This window comes from Nyctereutes procyonoides, unplaced genomic scaffold (genome assembly GCF_905146905.1).
Source record: "Nyctereutes procyonoides isolate TBG_1078 unplaced genomic scaffold, NYPRO_anot_genome, whole genome shotgun sequence".
NCBI classification, from domain to species: domain Eukaryota; kingdom Metazoa; phylum Chordata; class Mammalia; order Carnivora; family Canidae; genus Nyctereutes; species Nyctereutes procyonoides.
The window spans coordinates 49,491,234-49,508,125 of NW_026575046.1; the positions used below are offsets into that span (position 1 = coordinate 49,491,234).

General features: G+C 44.6%; 1 non-coding gene across 1 annotated transcript; it reads left to right on the forward strand.

Annotated features, from left to right (window-relative positions):
* The first annotated feature begins 12,431 nt into the window (after positions 1–12,431).
* Positions 12,432–12,538, forward strand: LOC129510062 (U6 spliceosomal RNA). Its single transcript, XR_008664504.1, has one exon. It is a non-coding gene; the product is annotated as a U6 spliceosomal RNA (small nuclear RNA).
* The last annotated feature ends 4,354 nt before the right edge of the window (positions 12,539–16,892 follow it).

A 16,892-nucleotide genomic window follows, 5' to 3' on the forward strand; every position in this document is an offset into this window, starting at 1 on the left:
GTTTTTCTGAAGGAGGGGCTGCCAGGAAGGGAAACTGCCAGGGAGAACAGCAACCCACATCAGGCTACTTCCTGTTTTGAAACCTAAGGACCTGCCTGTAATCAAGGATGAGGAGTAGAGGCTGGGGGCAGACGGTACCAGTACCCCAGGCATGAAGGGCTGTCTGTCACCTGGGGCTGGCATGACTGGTGGTGTGCTCTTGAGCCTGGTTCTGGCTTCCCCATACACCCTTCCTCTGTGGCATGCATTTCTTAGAAATCCAAGACCCAAGAAGGGCATTATTTGGTGGCCTGACCTGGTGTGGGAAAGATAGCCCATTATTTGGTTTCTTTCTTTTTTTAAAAAAAAGATTTTATTTATTTATTCATGAAAGACACAGAGAGAGGGGCAGAGGCATATATACAGAGAGAAGCAAACTCCGTGTTGAGAGCCCGATGTGGGACTCGATCCCAGGATGCCGGGATCACGACCTGAGCCAAAGGCTGATGCTCAACCACTGAGCCACCCAGGTGCCCCCATTATTTGGTTTCTACATGAATCCATGGCATATGTTACTCATCTTTGCTTGTCTGGTGTTCTCCTTCCCTATCCACAGGGACAAGAAGCAGAAGAGCTATTAGTACAGTTGAGCGCCCTCAGTTCTCATGGCCCACAGCTTGTCAGAAGCACAATGCCTAAACTTTAGCTCTCCTACTGCAGTCACCACCGTCTGGTCAACCGCCATTATCTCTTGCTCAGATACCTGCAGTGGTCTCCTAATCACTACTTCCCATGCCTTCACCTCGCCTTCCCACAAGCTCCAGTCCTTGCAGTGGTATCAACCCTCAGAACAGAACTCTGACCCAAATCCCACCAAATGGAGTATGACATCCCCCTGGCCAGTGTGACTTGTTCAGGGATGGGCTGTGATCCAAGCCAGTGAGTAATTAAAACTCTCATCTATTGAGCACTTGCTGTGTGCCAGACATGGGACAAAACCCCTAACCAGCAACATCTCCCTTCTTGACCCTCAAAATAATCTTGTGGGATCAGAGCTATTATTATCAGAGTGGGTGAGAAGCTTGCTAAAGGAACACAATGAGGACACATCCAAAGAATTGAACTCAATTCTTCCAGACTCCAGAACCCACCCTTGTGCTTGAGTGTAGGCATGGACACAGAACACTCTGTGGATGTTTTCTCCAAACAATAGAATTTGTCTTTTTAAGACTTTGTCTTCTAGTAAGGCCAGCATTATGGTGCAACGCAATCAAAATGAAGAATAGGGTCCTGCAGCTCAGCCTGCCTGCCCAGGGTATGCCCCCCTCTCCTAGGCTCCTACCAGCAATATGAGGACAACATATTTTCTGCCTTGATGATATGGGCATTTTATTTTTTTCTGAATAAAATGCCACCATGTTATAGCAATCTGGTGGATCTTGGTACATTTTGGTGGATTGATCAGTTACTCTCTCTGAGACTGATGTGGATATTTTAGTGCATTCATCCTGGGATGAAGCAAGATTCTTCCTTTTTGGTTTAATGTGAAACAACATTGGCTTTGTGACCATTACTCACCCTCAGTGCAGACTCTCCCGAGAGAAGAGTCTCGTGCTTCAGAGCAGGAATCTGAGGTCAGAAGGACCAGGGTTTAAGAGTTCTCTGATCTCCAGCAAGGTACAGGAACTAGCTAAACCCATCAGCCCATGGAATGATAATCCTACCACTCAGGTCTGTTGGGGAACTGAGCCCATTTAGGTCACCTGCTTAGCATAGTGTGCAGGCATATAATAAAGACTCAGTTGACTGTAGCTGTTTTTATTCATTTCTCTACTGAGAAGAAGAGTGGATTTTTTAAACTTATGATTATTTGATCAATTTATAACCCCAAGTCCAAACACATGTTGCTGATGCATTAGCAGCCCCATCCTTCTTCCTTCTTATGTCTCCCTTGCTTAATCAAAAACCATTTCTCAGGCGCCTAGGTAGCTCAGTCAGTTAACCATCCGACTCTTGATTTCGACTCTTTTTTTTTTTTAATTTTTTAATTTATTTATGATAGTCACACACACACAGAGAGAGAGAGAGGCAGAGGGAGAAGCAGGCTCCATGCACCGGGAGCCTGACGTGGGATTCGATCCCGGGTCTCCAGGATCGCGCCCTGGGCCAAAGGCAGGCGCCAAACCGCTGCGCCACCCAGGGATCCCTTGATTTCGACTCTTGATCTCAGGGTCGTGAGACTGAGCCCCAAGTAGGCTCTGTGCTGGGTGTGAAGCCTGCTTAAGATTCTCTCTCTCTCTTTCTCCCTCTACCCCTCCCCCTCCTCTCTAAATTTTAAAAAAAAAATATTTCATAAAATGATTGCTGAAACAACTGATTCCTATATTTTTCAATGGAAACATGCCCACGACATCCCTTAGTTGCTCTCTCTAAAAAACCTACATGAGGTTCTTCTCTTCCAGTTAGATGCCAGGGAAAATGTTTCTCCTGACATATTAGTATGCTTATTCCTTATATAATGTAAATAATGTAGCTGGTCATGTTTCCTTTTTGTTCTGGCCACTAGGAAGCTCAAAGGCAAATTTGTGACTCAACTTTGATAAAATCCCAGAATCCTCTGTTTGCTCGTTTATGTTATAACTGCCTTCCTGGTCTTGATCTATTAAATCTACTTTTCCCTAATCTTTATTTGATCTCTATTTATAGTTTTCTACTGTTTACTCTTATATTATATTATTATACATACATAATATTTAGAAAGGAGTCAATTATATATAGTCATTAGGATGATGATTTTTCAAAATATTAAACATTTTTAATCTGCCATAATCATAATCTGGCAAACCTAGATGGTAATGAAGCAGATTTTGGGGGGAGGAGAAGGCGTGTGTGTGTGTGTGTGTGTGTGTGTGTGTGTGTGTCTAAGAAACAGAGAGGGAGAGACAGAAGCTTCTACCACAGCATATAAAACTCTAGAGTGGGCTTGAGTCCCTGATGAGTTTGTCACCTAAGATAGTTGGTGAGCTTTATCTGCTATCTTCTGAGAAACCTGGGTGAATCATTTCTTTCTGGTCAGTACATTTGTCCCAGCCCTCTGGCCACTCTCTGGACTCCAGAATGGGCACCTTTAATCTACTTTCTACTGGATTCCTGAGAGTTTTCTTTTTGTTTTAATTTAATATGAGCATGTGACTCACCTACTTACGCCTCTCATTGTTACCCACAAAGTAAACCTTAAAACTTCTTCATCTCCTGCAATCCCCTCATTTTCTAATTGAGAAGAATAAAAGCCAGAGAAGCAAAGGGATTTTCCTGAGGTCACACAGCCAATGAGTAGCAGAGTGGGAACAAGAACTGAGGTTTCATTCCCCTGTCCATTCATTGCTACATGCATACATCTATTTATTCAAAAAATATTTCTGAAGACGAAGAGGCATCAGACATATTGCAGGCTCCAGAGACACAGCAGTGGGTGAGATCGACACAGTGCCTGATGTCTCTGGGCTCACGCTCTAGAGGGGTAGATTTACACAGAAATGGAAAGGTTGGGATGCCTGGGTGGCTCAGTGGTTGAGCATCTGCCTTCGGCTCAGGTTGTGATCCTGGAATCCTGGGATCGAGTCCCACATCGGGCTCCCTGCATGGAGCCTGCTTCTCCCTCTGTCCATGTCTCTGCATCTCTCCTTGTGTGTCTCTCATGAATAAATAAGTAAAATCTTAAAAAAACAAAAAAAACAAAACAAATGGAGAGGTTGTGCTAAGTGCTGTACAGGCCACAGAGGGGCACCGTGCTAGATAGCCAGTGGGCCGCTGAGGGGAGGTGGTAGAGGCCACGTCAGGTAAGGTGGTCAGTGAGGGCTGCTCCAACAGGGACATTTGAACCAGCAGCCGGCCCAGGGAAACTCTGGCTCTGGGCATGTACATGAGTTCTTGAAGAGGACACTGAGAGAGGGCCCGAAGAAGGCAGCTGGAGAAGAGGTTGAAGAGGATGCAGGGCCATGGCAAGGCCTCCTGCTCAGCCATCACGGTGCTGGTCACAGAAGCTCATCACAGGCTCAGGTGCATGTTCCACCCAGAGGCCTTTGAAAAATCATGGAGGAGCAGCAGCAGGCCTTTCCTTCTATACCAACCCAACCACAGCTCACTCCTTCTCACTGGATCAGATTTACACTCAGCGGTATTTTTAGCCTTCTCTCTCGAGCTCAGTGAATGCACCCCACATGAAAGAGGAGACAAATTTATCTCTGTGGTTGAGAAATACTCACATGTGAGAGGCACGTGATAGCAGGAAAGAGCACAGGCTTTGGAATGAAGGGAAGTTAGGTTTGAACCTTAGCTCGGTTAGTGACCTGTCCTTCAGCAAAAGGACCTCACTTCTCTGCACACTTCTCAACCACTTCTCTTGGTTTCCCACCTGTAAACAGCATTAATAGGAACTAGTGTTTGTAGGACACTGAGGCTGAGCCAGGCATTGTTTTGAGTCCTTTATAAACAGTAACTTGCTTCATCTTCTTATGAACCCTCTTCTTGCGCTATTATCATCAAGCCCATTATAGTGATGGGGAAACTGAGACCCAGAAAGGATGACCTAGTATTCAAATCCAAGCATTCCTGTGTCTCACGTGTGATGCTGTTGCTGGATAGCCAGTGCACAAAAACCAGAGCACAGCCTGGGCCCTCACCGTATTTAATCAGTCTTCTGTTTACTCTGAGGAAGCAGATGGATAGTGTCACAACCAGATGCTCAATGGTTGCAAATGGGAGGCAAACCTCGTTGGCCGTGTTGCTCACCAGCATGCCTGACCCAACAGCTAGATTCCCAGGATATTCCTCCTGCCTTTCTGCCATGGAAAAATAAATGGGTTTAACTTCTTCCCACTCAACTACTGTCCCTCAGCAATAACACTCTCCTCTGGATTGGAATATTGTTCAAAGAGCACTGTGTCCCAGGCTGGACGTGCCCCTCCTCTAGGCTCCCATGGCACCACGTGCATCCCATATTTCAGCCCTTATAAAACCATCCAGTAAAAAAAAAAAAAAAAAAAAAATCCGGTAATTACCTTACTTGCCCAGGGCAAGAGCACAAATAGAGGCCCACATATCATATGTCTAAATATTAGAAGTTATAAATCAACCTAACAAACTGCTAAATAAAATATGTTCTATCCACATACCTTGACAAATATATATGCCTAGCAATCTGGAAGGCCAAGATAGAATTAGGACTCTCAGATGCCTCAGGATTTTGTGACTAAATCTGGTGACATAGAAAGGCTGGTTCCAGCCTTGGTCTCTGTCCTATACTAAGATGGGCCTCGGGCAGGGTGTTCCAGCCTCACATTTATATCGCATCATCCAATCCCTCTCCCCACTGACAGCTGCCCTTTGGCCTCCACTGGGCTTTGGGGTTTGCATAAGGGAGGCTAGTGCTCAGGTTTTAGGAGGACAAACCTGGGAAAGAAGTCTATGCAGATTCCAGAAATGGGCTTTTAGCCATCTGAGTACAATATCCGCGGACCCCAGTATGTATGCATGGAGCATGATCCAGAACAGTGTTATGTAATAGCAATACAGTCTGAGCTACAAATGCTAGTAGCCACATGTGGAATTTAAATTTTACTCATATTAGAATAATAGTGAAAGGGAATAAAAGGGAATATAAGGGAAGGGAGAAGAAATGTGTGGGAAATATCAGAAAGGGAGACAGAACATAAAGACTTCTAACTCGGGATCCCTGGGTGGCGCAGCGGTTTGGCGCCTGCCTTTGGCCCAGGGCACGATCCTGGAGACCCGGGATCGAATCCCACGTCGGGCTCCCAGTGCATGGAGCCTGCTTCTCCTTCTGCCTATGTCTCTGCCTCTCTCTCTTTCTCTCTCTGTGACTATCATAAATAAATAAAAAATTAAAAAAAGAAGCATTTAAAAAAAAAAAAAAGAAAAAAAGACTTCTAACTCTGGGAAATGAACTAGGGGTGGTGGAGGGGGAGGAGGGCAGGGGGTGGGGGTGAATGGGTGACAGGCACTGAGGGGGACACTTGACGGGATGAGCACTGGGTGTTATTCTGTATGTTGGTAAATCGAACACCAATAAAAATTAATTTATTTTTAAAAAAATTTTACTCATATTACAGAACAAAAAAGTAAAAAGAGGTAATATTACTTTTAGCAATGTATTCACCTAATATTTTCAAAATACCATCATTTTAACATGTAATCAATTACAAACAATTATTATATGAGAAATCTGACATCGTAGTACTATTCTGCTTTGACAGCACATCTCCATTGGGTCTAGCCGGCATCTATCCCACCTGCAGCACGGTAAGCACTCCCTCCTGACAGAGAGAACCAGCATTTAGCAAGATCCCCAAGTGGTGGAAATGGACATGAAAGTTAACAGGCTGGCTTCTATAGAAGGCTCCCTGGCCTGCTGACTCTAACCAGAGAGGGCCAGAGCTGGACTGGGAGCAGGGCAGGGGTGCTTCCTAAGGGCGGTTTTGCCATTCAATAGGAACACTCTTCCTATTGAGCCACGCTGCCTTCCCTGAGGCCCTCTCAATTGAGCAGAAAGGCAGAATAGTGTGAAAAAGGAAAAATAGTGTGAAAAAGGAAAAAGGCTTGGAGAATAAGAAATGGACAAATAGGAAGTCGGAGTGGAGACGACATCTGTGTAAAGGGAAAAAGATGAGAAAGAGCATTTTCACGGGGGGACAGTAGGCAGGTCTGGGGAAGGATGCTCTGAGGAGATTGTCTCTGCTGGGAGATAGTGGTAAATGAATAGTTTGTACTGGTTTCAAAGCATGACTACACGGGTGTTTAGGAAATGAGAGAGGTCCAAGGTCACCACATGGGAGGCTTCTGGAAAGATTTGTACAGGGAAATTCTTCTTCTTTCTTCTTCTTCTTCTTCTTCTTCTTCTTCTTCTTCTTCTTCTTCTTCTTCTTCTTTTCTTCTTCTTTTTCTTCTTTTTTGAAAGAGAGAGCAAGCAAGGAGAAGAGAGAGGTGGGGAGAGAGAGAATCTCAAGCAGACTCCACACTGAGCACAGAACCTGACATGGGGCTAGATCTCATGACCCCAAGAGCATGACCTGAGCTGAAATCAAGAGTCAGACGCTTAATCATCTGAGCCACCCAAGTGCCGTTGTGCAGGGAAATATTTGATCCCAAACCCTTATACTGCAAAATCAGAGCTATGTCTCAACAGCTTAAATTTGCCAATGGTTTGAATTGACATTTTGTTCCCAAAGGTAGAAACCAGTCCCATCATGCACTTTTCGTGAAGGTTTCTGAAACATGCTGGAGGTGAGCAGTTCCATTAGAAGTTACATAGTGGAAATGTCATTCATTGTCTTTGCTCTTAGTATAATGGATATTTCTTGGAGAAATGCCTCCTGGGTGCATTTCAGACTTAGTTCAAGCTGGGCTTGTATCAGGTTGGAGTGGGAGGATAATACCTGGAGATGAAAATGAAAGACAATGAAAGAAACAAAGGTCTACCAAGCACTATGGTTTTCCTGGATATATAGAGTATCTCCATGAATGGCCAATTGCTTCTCTCGAGTAAGTGTCATTATATCTGTTGAGGGTTTTCATCAACAAGTAATAGGATGTGGCACTAACAGTGGCTTAAAGAGTAATTCTCAAGATGTAGTTCACCAGCATCATCAGCATCATGGGTACTTGTCAGAAATACACATTCTTGGGCCTACTCCAAACCTACTGAATCAGAAACACGGGTAGAGGGCCAGCAATTTGTGTTTTAACATGCCCTCCAGGTGATTCCGATGCATGTTCACATTTGGGAAAGAATGGCTTACACCATAAGGACATTTACTATTTCTTAACGAAATGTCTGGGAGCAGACTCCACACTGCTAGGACTGTGGAGCAACATTTCTAGGATTCTCTTTACCTTTCTCCCATGGTCATAAAAAGGCTGCCATAGCTTTGAGCATCATGTACTGTACTTACCTTGTAGTGTCCCAAACAGGAAGGACTAGGTGATGGCAGAAAGCGGGCTCCTCTTCCTCAATACCTTCTCTTTTATCGGGGAAGAAAACACATCTCAGGAACCTCCTCAGCAGACTTCCCTTCTCAATCCACTGCCCAAACCTGGGTCTCATGCCTGACCCTAGGCAAATTATTGGCCAAGTGGGATAGTCCGACAAAGACTTAAACTAGCACAGCTCATCCCCTTGAGCTTGCTACTGCTCCTTCAGTGCCTGAACCAAATCATTCTCTATTAGCCAGAACAAATCAGGGGTAGGGGTAGGGGATGCCTGCTTTCGAGTAACCACCAGTATCTGTTACAATTCTTGTTCCCATTTCACAGACATGGAAAGTAAAATCTCAGGGAGCCACATACCTAGGAAATAGCGGAGCTGAGATTCAAACTCACTTTTTTCCTGACTCCCCCAAATTTCCGGAGCCTAATTCCACATAGGCCTTTTTTTTTTTTAAGATTTATTTATTTATTTATTCATGATAGACACACAGAGAGAGGCAGAGACACAGGCAGAGGGAGAAGCAGCCTCCATGCCGGGAGCCGAATGCGGGACTCGATCCTGGGACTCCAGGATCGCGCCCCGGGCCAAAGGCAGACGCCAAACCGCTGAGCAACCCAGGGATCCCCTACCTAGGGCTTTATAATAACCCAGAGCCGGTAAGGCAAAAAAGATAGATTCTGGGACTTTCTGCAATGACAACATTGAGATATGGATTATAATTTGGAACATATGATAACAGTAGAAGAGAGGTCACCAGCTGGATATCTGTGGGCCTGTGCTTTATTTGGCAAGCTATTTTTTAAAATTTTATATTCATGTTCAGTATTTAATACTGGGGCACTTCACATTAAAATTCCAACTTCTAAAAAAAAAATTCCAACTTCTAGGTGCATCTGAAGAAACGTGAAAAGCTCTTGCTACAGACCCAACATCTCCTCATGGCAAGAATCAGTAGGAGCTGTGTGGTCTAATTTTTCTCATCTCCCACCACTCTCTGCCATCTTGCCACTGACCCAGTTCACCTATTTGTATCACTTAACTTGCCCCACTTAGAATTTGGCACACTCCCCCACCCAGACCTGCCTCCATGGGGCCAATGTCTGCAATGCTGATGGTGGGTCCAGCAGCATCTCTTCTTCACCCCAACCCCCCAATCTGCAGCCAAGAGTCCTTGGGGAAGGGCAGAAATGGGGCAGTGGGAGCTTTTGGAGGGAAATCTGAGTTTTCCCATGGAACCACCAGCGCTGGAATACCATAAGACTATTCTGTGGGCTCTTTGGGCTGATACATGGCTCTTTGGGCTGAGACATGGTCCCAAGAGGGAGGCATGGAGGACTCCCTGTCCCCAAGTGTATAGTATGGGAGTGAACCCCAAGATAGCAAGCAGTTGGGACAAGGGGTCTGAAATCAGGGTGGTAGGGACTAGCAGGGCTGCTTTACCTCCCAGAAGCTGGTTCCTGTTGAAACTCCCCAGTGTTCCTATGCAATGTCCTACTCCTTAGGGTCACCGTATGTCCTCTAGGATTTGTTTTAGTTGTAAACATTATCTGGGGACTAATTGTCCTCTCACTTAAACCACTACCAGAGGAAATCATATATAAAACTTGGGGTCTATTTCTTTATTTTGGTTTTCAACTCTGAAATACAGTTAGTTCGCTTTTCCTTCAGTACACTTAGGAATATTTTTGGATAGTGTTGACCCAGGAGCACTCTGTTACAGAAGGAGAAGCCACAGCAATAATAAAAATGTTGATGATAATAGTGTAGCTAAGAAATGAGGTAATGCATGGGAAAAGCCCTAGCTCAGCTCTGTGTCAGCTCCGAGGACACAAATACTCAGGGAATTCTCCGTCTGTCCAGTGGGACAGACAGATGCATAAACAGGCCATTACAATGGAATCTGATCAGGGTGGCTTCAGAAGTACACAGAGAGTATTCTCAGATCTGGGACGATCAGCACCTACCCTGAGATGGGAAAGCTTCTGGAGGAGGTGACAATTGAATCTTAGCATAAGAATCAGCCAAGCAAAGAAGAGGAGAAGGATGATTAGGCAAAAGGAGGTGTGGGAGTGAAGGTCTAGAAATAGGTAAGAACACGGTGCTTGGTGGCACCTGCCTGTTCCTGGAACTCACAGGGAAGGGAGACGGGGGAGGAGCCTGGAGGAGTAAGGAGCAAGTCATGAGGTCTGTGGATTTCTCCTGGAAGAATGGAGATGCATTAAGGGTCTTAAGTATAAATGAGACCAATCATGCTTGTTGGAACAGTCACCCAGGCTTCAGATGTCCTGAGAGTAGAAAACAGAGGGCAGCAGACTTGAATCCAGCAACTGCTCAGTACTATTTTCCACGAAGGAAAGAGAGTGTTGATATTTGCTGTCTCCAAGGTTCTCCATCTCTGTATTCCAAAGGCATGAAAGTGGAAGTTGCAGATGTAACTTGGGACAAGGGATCTGAAATCAGGGTGGTAGGGACTTGGGGGTGGTCCAGCCTTGGGGGTTACACAGCTCACTTCTACGAATTCTATTCATCAAAGCAAACCACAGGCCAATCCAGGTTCTAAATAGATTCCACCTCTTCATGAGAGGAGCAGCAAAAATTAGGAGCCGAGCCTCTTTGTATGCACCATCCCTTGCTTATATATCCTCTTAAATCATCTATTATAGAATAGGATACATGATAGGCACTTAATAAATATTTTTTAAGAATTGACTGATTGGGCAGCCTGGGTGGCTCAGCGGTTTAGCTCTGCCTTCAGCCCAGGATGTGATCCTGGAGTCCCGGGATCGAGTCCCATGTCGGGCTTCCTGCATGGAGCCTGCTTCTCCCTCTGCCTGTCTCTCTCTCTCTCTCTCTATCTCTTTCTCATGAATAAATAAATAAAAAAATTGATTGATCAATTGGCTAAATCATTTACTTTTATGTGGGAATCACTGACCATAAAATAGATCAGTGGTCTTCTTGGAATAAGGGAGAAGGCAGCTCCATGGATTGAAGAGAGCCAGCCAAACTGCAGTCAGTCCTCTTGTCTGTCCTATGACCTTCGGAAAAGTTACTCAGTCTTTCTGGAACTCAGTATGCTCATCAGTAAAATGAGGATAATTATACCTACATATGACAGTCCCAATACCCACCTTACAAGATATGTCCAGGTCTCACTGGTCATGGGTCCTAGCCTCCAGAATAGCCTTGAGGTGATAGGACCCAGTGAAAGAAAAGATGGGTTTATCCCAGAGAAACAGGCTTTATTTTGAGGAGGAAGAAAATTCTTGAGTTAATTTTAGAGCACTTTCATTTGGAATAAATAGAACACCACCAGCAAAGAAGACATTGACCTTTTGATTTACAAAGATAGTTAACTGAAGAAAACCCATAACAAAAGGTTGCCTCTGGGGACCAGGAATTAGAAATGGAAGGGAAAGAAATGTTTTGCTGTTTACTTTTTTGGCATCATCTGAATATTTTTCTCCCATGCATATATTCTTTATCTAGTAAAATAATTCAAATATGAGAAATTAAAACATTGTTGAAACAATGTCTTCCCTGTCACTATTACTTTGAGCACATAGTTGGTCATTAATATAATTCACAGCTTTAGAAAGTGCTAATTCCATTTTTCCTATATTGGGAAGTCTTAAAAAGAACAGAGTAGAACTCCCAGGGTCTTTCTTCTCTCTCTACCCTGACTCAGTTTCTCCCTAGACCCTTTACTCTTGGAATATTTTTGCATTTGTTCATTAAATGCCTGCTCAGCCTGGAGACAGTTCAGGTGACGTCCCATCTTTGCCGCCCATGATGCACACTACACTCTCACGGCCTCCTCCTCTCCACACAACCTCATCAGCTGCTCTTGCTGCTGCTTGGTTGGCTTAATCGTTTGATTTGTGATATCCAGGCAGCCTAATGTCTGTGCTTCTTTTTTAAGCAAGATCATGATATGGAGCCAGTCAAGGAGGAAGAAGAAGCCTGAAAGAGGATGAGACAGAAGAAAGGGAGGAAGGAAGGAAGGAAGGAAGGAAGGAAGGAAGGAAGGAAGGAAGGAAGGGAAGGAGAAGTGCTGATTCTTGCAGTTGTGTAGAATGCCTCTCCACAGCCTCTCTTCCTCCAGACCTTTCCCCACTTGCCCCAAGCTTCTCTTGTCCCTCCACCCTGGCAATCTTGTGCTCTTGCATAGTGCACAGACTGGCACAGATCAATAAATATCGCTCTGAAAGACAAAAAGAAGGGTTTGTTTTTTAAGTCTACCACATCTCCCAGTCACTGCACATATATGTACACATCGAAGGCACCTGCAGGTGCTGTTAGGTCTATGAGATTGGCGATTAGTCCCACCATCCACTTCTCAGAGTTTCCACCACTGCCATGCCTGTCAGTCTAAATGTGACCATGAACTGATGTGAGCTGATGTGTGAAAATATCACCTACGGTCATATAAATAAATAAAGAAAGTGTGGTCGCTTCAGCAGCACACATATCAAAATTGGAACAATAAAGAGAAGATTAGCATGGACCTTGCACAAGGATGACATGCAAATTCATGAGGCATTCCATTTTTTGAAATAGGGCAGAGGATCATAGGGTAAAGGAGGGAAAACTGAATGGGAAGTAATCAGAAAGGGAGAAAAACCACGAGAGACTCTTAACTATAGGAAACAAACTAAGGGTTGAAGGAGGGGAGGTGGGTGGGGGGGATAGGGTAACTGGGTGACAGGCATTAAGGAGGGCGCATGATGTGATGAATGTTGGGCATTATACGCAACTGATAAACCACTAAGCACTACATCTGAAACTAAGTATATATTTTATGTTGGCTAATTGAATTTAAATTAAAAAAATAAAAAAGAAAGAGGGAAAGGAAGAACAGAAAGAAGGAAGAAGGGAGGGATAGAGGAAGGAAGGGCTGTCCTTCAATGTTTACTGTAACTCTTGATCTTTTTCTTTCCTTAAATCATTTTTGCCAGTCTCCAAGTGTGATTCCCAGCAAGTCATCCCCAGACTTAAGTGATAGCTCTTGCTGTTGGTTAAATTGTGTCTCTCAAAAAGATATGTTGAAGTCTTGACCCTCAGTACCTTGGAAAGTGACCCTATTTGGAAATAGGACTGTTGACAGTGCAAATAGTTGAGGTCAAGCTCGAGTGGGCTGGCCCTTAATCTAATAAGACTTGGTGCCTTACAAGAAGAGGAGACACACAGACACACAGGGTAAATGCCCGGTGAGTAGAGGCAGAGGCTGGAGAGATGTGGCAACAAGCCAAGGAAGGTCAGAGATTACTGCCAGCACCTGAATCTGGGAAGAGGCAAGGAAGGATCCTACCCAGAGTCTCAGAAGGAACACAGCCCTGCTGACACTGTAACTTCAGACATCTGACCTCCAGAACTGGGGGAGAACACCTATCTGTTGTTTTAAGCACCCAGGGTACATATTATGTTATGGCAGTCCTAAGGAACTTAATCAACAGGGCTCCCCACAGCTGTCTTTGGATCCTCAGTAGGATAGGAGTCTCAAAAGGAACCCCATGATCGATTTCAATTGGGTCAACTAGAATAGAATTTTCGAAGTGAAACACACACACTCTCACTGGATTCTAAAAGAGGCCCACTCCCTTTTATCAAAAATGCAGAGACATTTGAAGATACAATGTGGCTTTCTTTTTCTTGTCCTCAACAAACAAACAAACAAATGAAGGAACAAGTTCTCAGGATAACAGGGCCAGGAGGGTGGATGAGAGTGGACAGGGGAATGTGGAATCTCAGAACTGCTTCTTTGTTGTCAGCTGCATGCTCCTGACAGGCGGATCAGTTAGGGCCCTGGAAGGATGGCCGTGCCCTGAATGTGGTTCTGATGGAGATCCATGGGAAAGGGCCATGTTGGAGAGGTAAGGGACAAACCAGGGATGGTAAGACAACAAAGTGAAGCTGGAACCAGCCATCAGGCCCCAGAGGAAACGTGTTATTGGGAATGAAAGTCATGGAGACCTATAGCTCCTGGTAGACACACATCTAAGTGGGTAGGGATGAGGACGAAAGACATCAACCTTCTCTTCATTCTTTTTTTTCCTGACCCCCTCTTCATTCTGAACTTAGTTTTTTTTTTTGTTTCTCTGCTAAATGACAATAAGACTACTGACCTGATAGGCCTATGAGAAGTTAACCTGAATTATAAGAGACCCAGTGTAATACTGGGCACAGAAGTGTGTCCTCAATAAACATCCTGTGAATAAACAATGAGGGATGGAATGAATGCTTTTATAAAGCACACACAATAATTTTCTTTTAGCAAAAAAAAAAAAAAAGCCTCAAATGATAGACTTGGATAAATTATGCCTCCGCTCCATGTCATAAAAGTTACAGAGGGAATTGTATAGCATATCAGAGATAATTAACTCCAAGTTGAAACAGGGCTGCCAGAATTCAGGAAGGATTCCTCTCGTCAATCTTGCCCTAAAAAGGCACCGAGGCACATGCACAGGAAGGAAAATAGAAGCCAATTAATTCAAAACATTTGGTACCTTGTAGCCTCAAGAGATTTAGACGGGAGCACTTAGTGACCGTGACTGAAATAGCAAGTGCTCAGGCCACACGGCAGGTAGGACGGAGCTGACTTGGCCACCATCCGGAACAGTCCATTTCTAGGGACTGTTGAATCAAAGGCAAAACGCAAGGTGGGGTTTCCTTAGGGCCAGTGGGTTTGGAAGGGGATTTGAAACCAAAGGCTCTTTCTCTGGGGAACGAGATTGGAGTCTTTTTCCGGTTGCAAGGGAGAAAGAAGGGCACTGTTGGGCCTCTCCTGACGTGCTGAGTGGTGGGCTAGAGGCTCCTGCACGTGGCCTCTGTGGGTCCTCACAGCACCCAGGGGAGGCAGAAGAGGAGGCAGGCACAGGGAGGGCAGGGGTCTTGGCCCAGGCCCCGTCACCGCTGAGTGGCCCTGTGTGAACCTAGGTGGTTTTCATTCTACGTAGTGTAAGTCAAATGTGTCGGCTCTGCTTTTAAGGACCGGCAGAGCAGTGACTTACGAAAGGACCCTGGGCCCTAATGACATGGTTGAGCACTGCTGTATTCTCCGTGACTTGAGAGTCCCTTCTCAAGGGAAGTCGGAAGTGTTCTTATCACATTAGCCACCTTGCATTTGGTTTTTCTGAGAGTCATGTTGGTAATAACATCACATAAATCCCAAGAATTCCTTGGAAGGTAGAAGTTGCAGCTCCCATGGCAAAAATGATCTGGTCATAGGCAGTGGGTGGAAGACATGGCAAGAGAACTGACATTTCCTTTCTTTCTCCATGTCCCAAGACCTTTTCAATAAGTGGTCACTTCTCTTAGATGGAGACAGAGAGAACCAGGATCAGATCCCAGAGTTGCCATTACCTCCAGGGTGACTTAGAGCATGTCATTTAAATTCTGTGAGCTGCAGTTTACCCATCTGCAGATTGGGGTGCTCAACTAGCCTTCTCTGGGATGTGTGTGTGTGTGTGTGTGTGTGTGTGTGTGTGTGTGTCTAAGGTCATTCAAGGCCTGATATAAGGGTTATAAAAATGTTAAAGCAGCTTGTCCTCCAAGTCCAAATTTGAGGGACTACCTAAATTGGGAATTTAAAAATTTGACTACTTGGGACCCCTGGGTGGCTCAGCAGTTGAGCATCTGGGGTCCTGGGACTGAATTCGACATCGGGTTCCCCACAGGGAGCCTGTTTCTCCCTCTGCCTGTGTCTCTGGCTCTCTCTGTGTGTCTCTCATGAATAAATAAATAAAATCTTAAAAAAAAATTTTTGACCTCTTACAAGCATGCAGCCCTGTCCTTAGCAAGATGCTTAACCTGAAGCACCGTTGTCTGCTTGCCTTGTTTGATGGGCCATCTATCCCAGCCCCTGGACATCTGCTGCCTGTGGCTGATCTATTAGCTGCCTCACCTGCCCCCAGAGCAGAGTGATCTGTCCTCCGCCTCCATCCAGGCCACCATAAAATATTCAAGCAGCCTGACAGCAGATAACTTATTTTGACTAGATTCTCATAAGGTCCTGGGTTGGGTTACAGATGAGAAGTCTGACCAAGTAAGAGAAGTCAGAGGTCTAGAGGTGGGCTGCTTTCAAAATGAGGAATGATCACAAAGAAAGTAAATCACAACTCAGGATGCTGCTTTTTAAACAAATGCAAACTTAGAGAGCTAAAACTCACTACAGGCTCCCTAAAGAAGTAGTGAAGCCTGAGAACCGATTCCAGACAGTGGAGGATTACAGTTTTCAAAGTCATAAAGATCTAGGTTCAACTCCAGTGTGGCCACTTTCTAGCTATATTCCATTGGTAAATTACTGAATTTCACTTCGACTCAACTTTTTTATACATAAGTGGGGGAAAATAAGTCCTACCTTCCTTGAATATGATCAAGTATTTGGAGGGACCTGGTACATGCTTACATTATGCAAATTCCCTCCTCTTTTCCAATCAGGAGTTTCTTTTTATCTAGGTCGGCTTTAGGAAGGAGTGACAGCCAGGCATCATCTGATGGATAGAGGGTGACCCCATGAAGGGTCATCTGACACTGGAACAAAATTCACTCTATCCAGGCATTTAGAATATACCCCGATTCCTAGGATTTCTTTGCCATTCACCTCATTCTCCCCAGAAAGGATCTGAGGTTGTTTACTATAAAGTGCATTTATATATACTACCATTAATAAAACAAGAGTAGGAATGATAACAGCTAATGTTTACAGAGTGTGTGCTATATACCAGGTGCTGAGTTAAGTGACTTGCCCACATTAATATTTTTTCAAAGATAAGAAAAAAAAAAGCAACATCCTGACAAAAAGGTGGAGGCATATGTACTAAGCCTTGATGGGCCTTTCTGGCTTTAACATCAGCCCAACCACGCATTCTGGGTCACAGTTATAAAAGAAATGGTTTCAGTGGGAGCA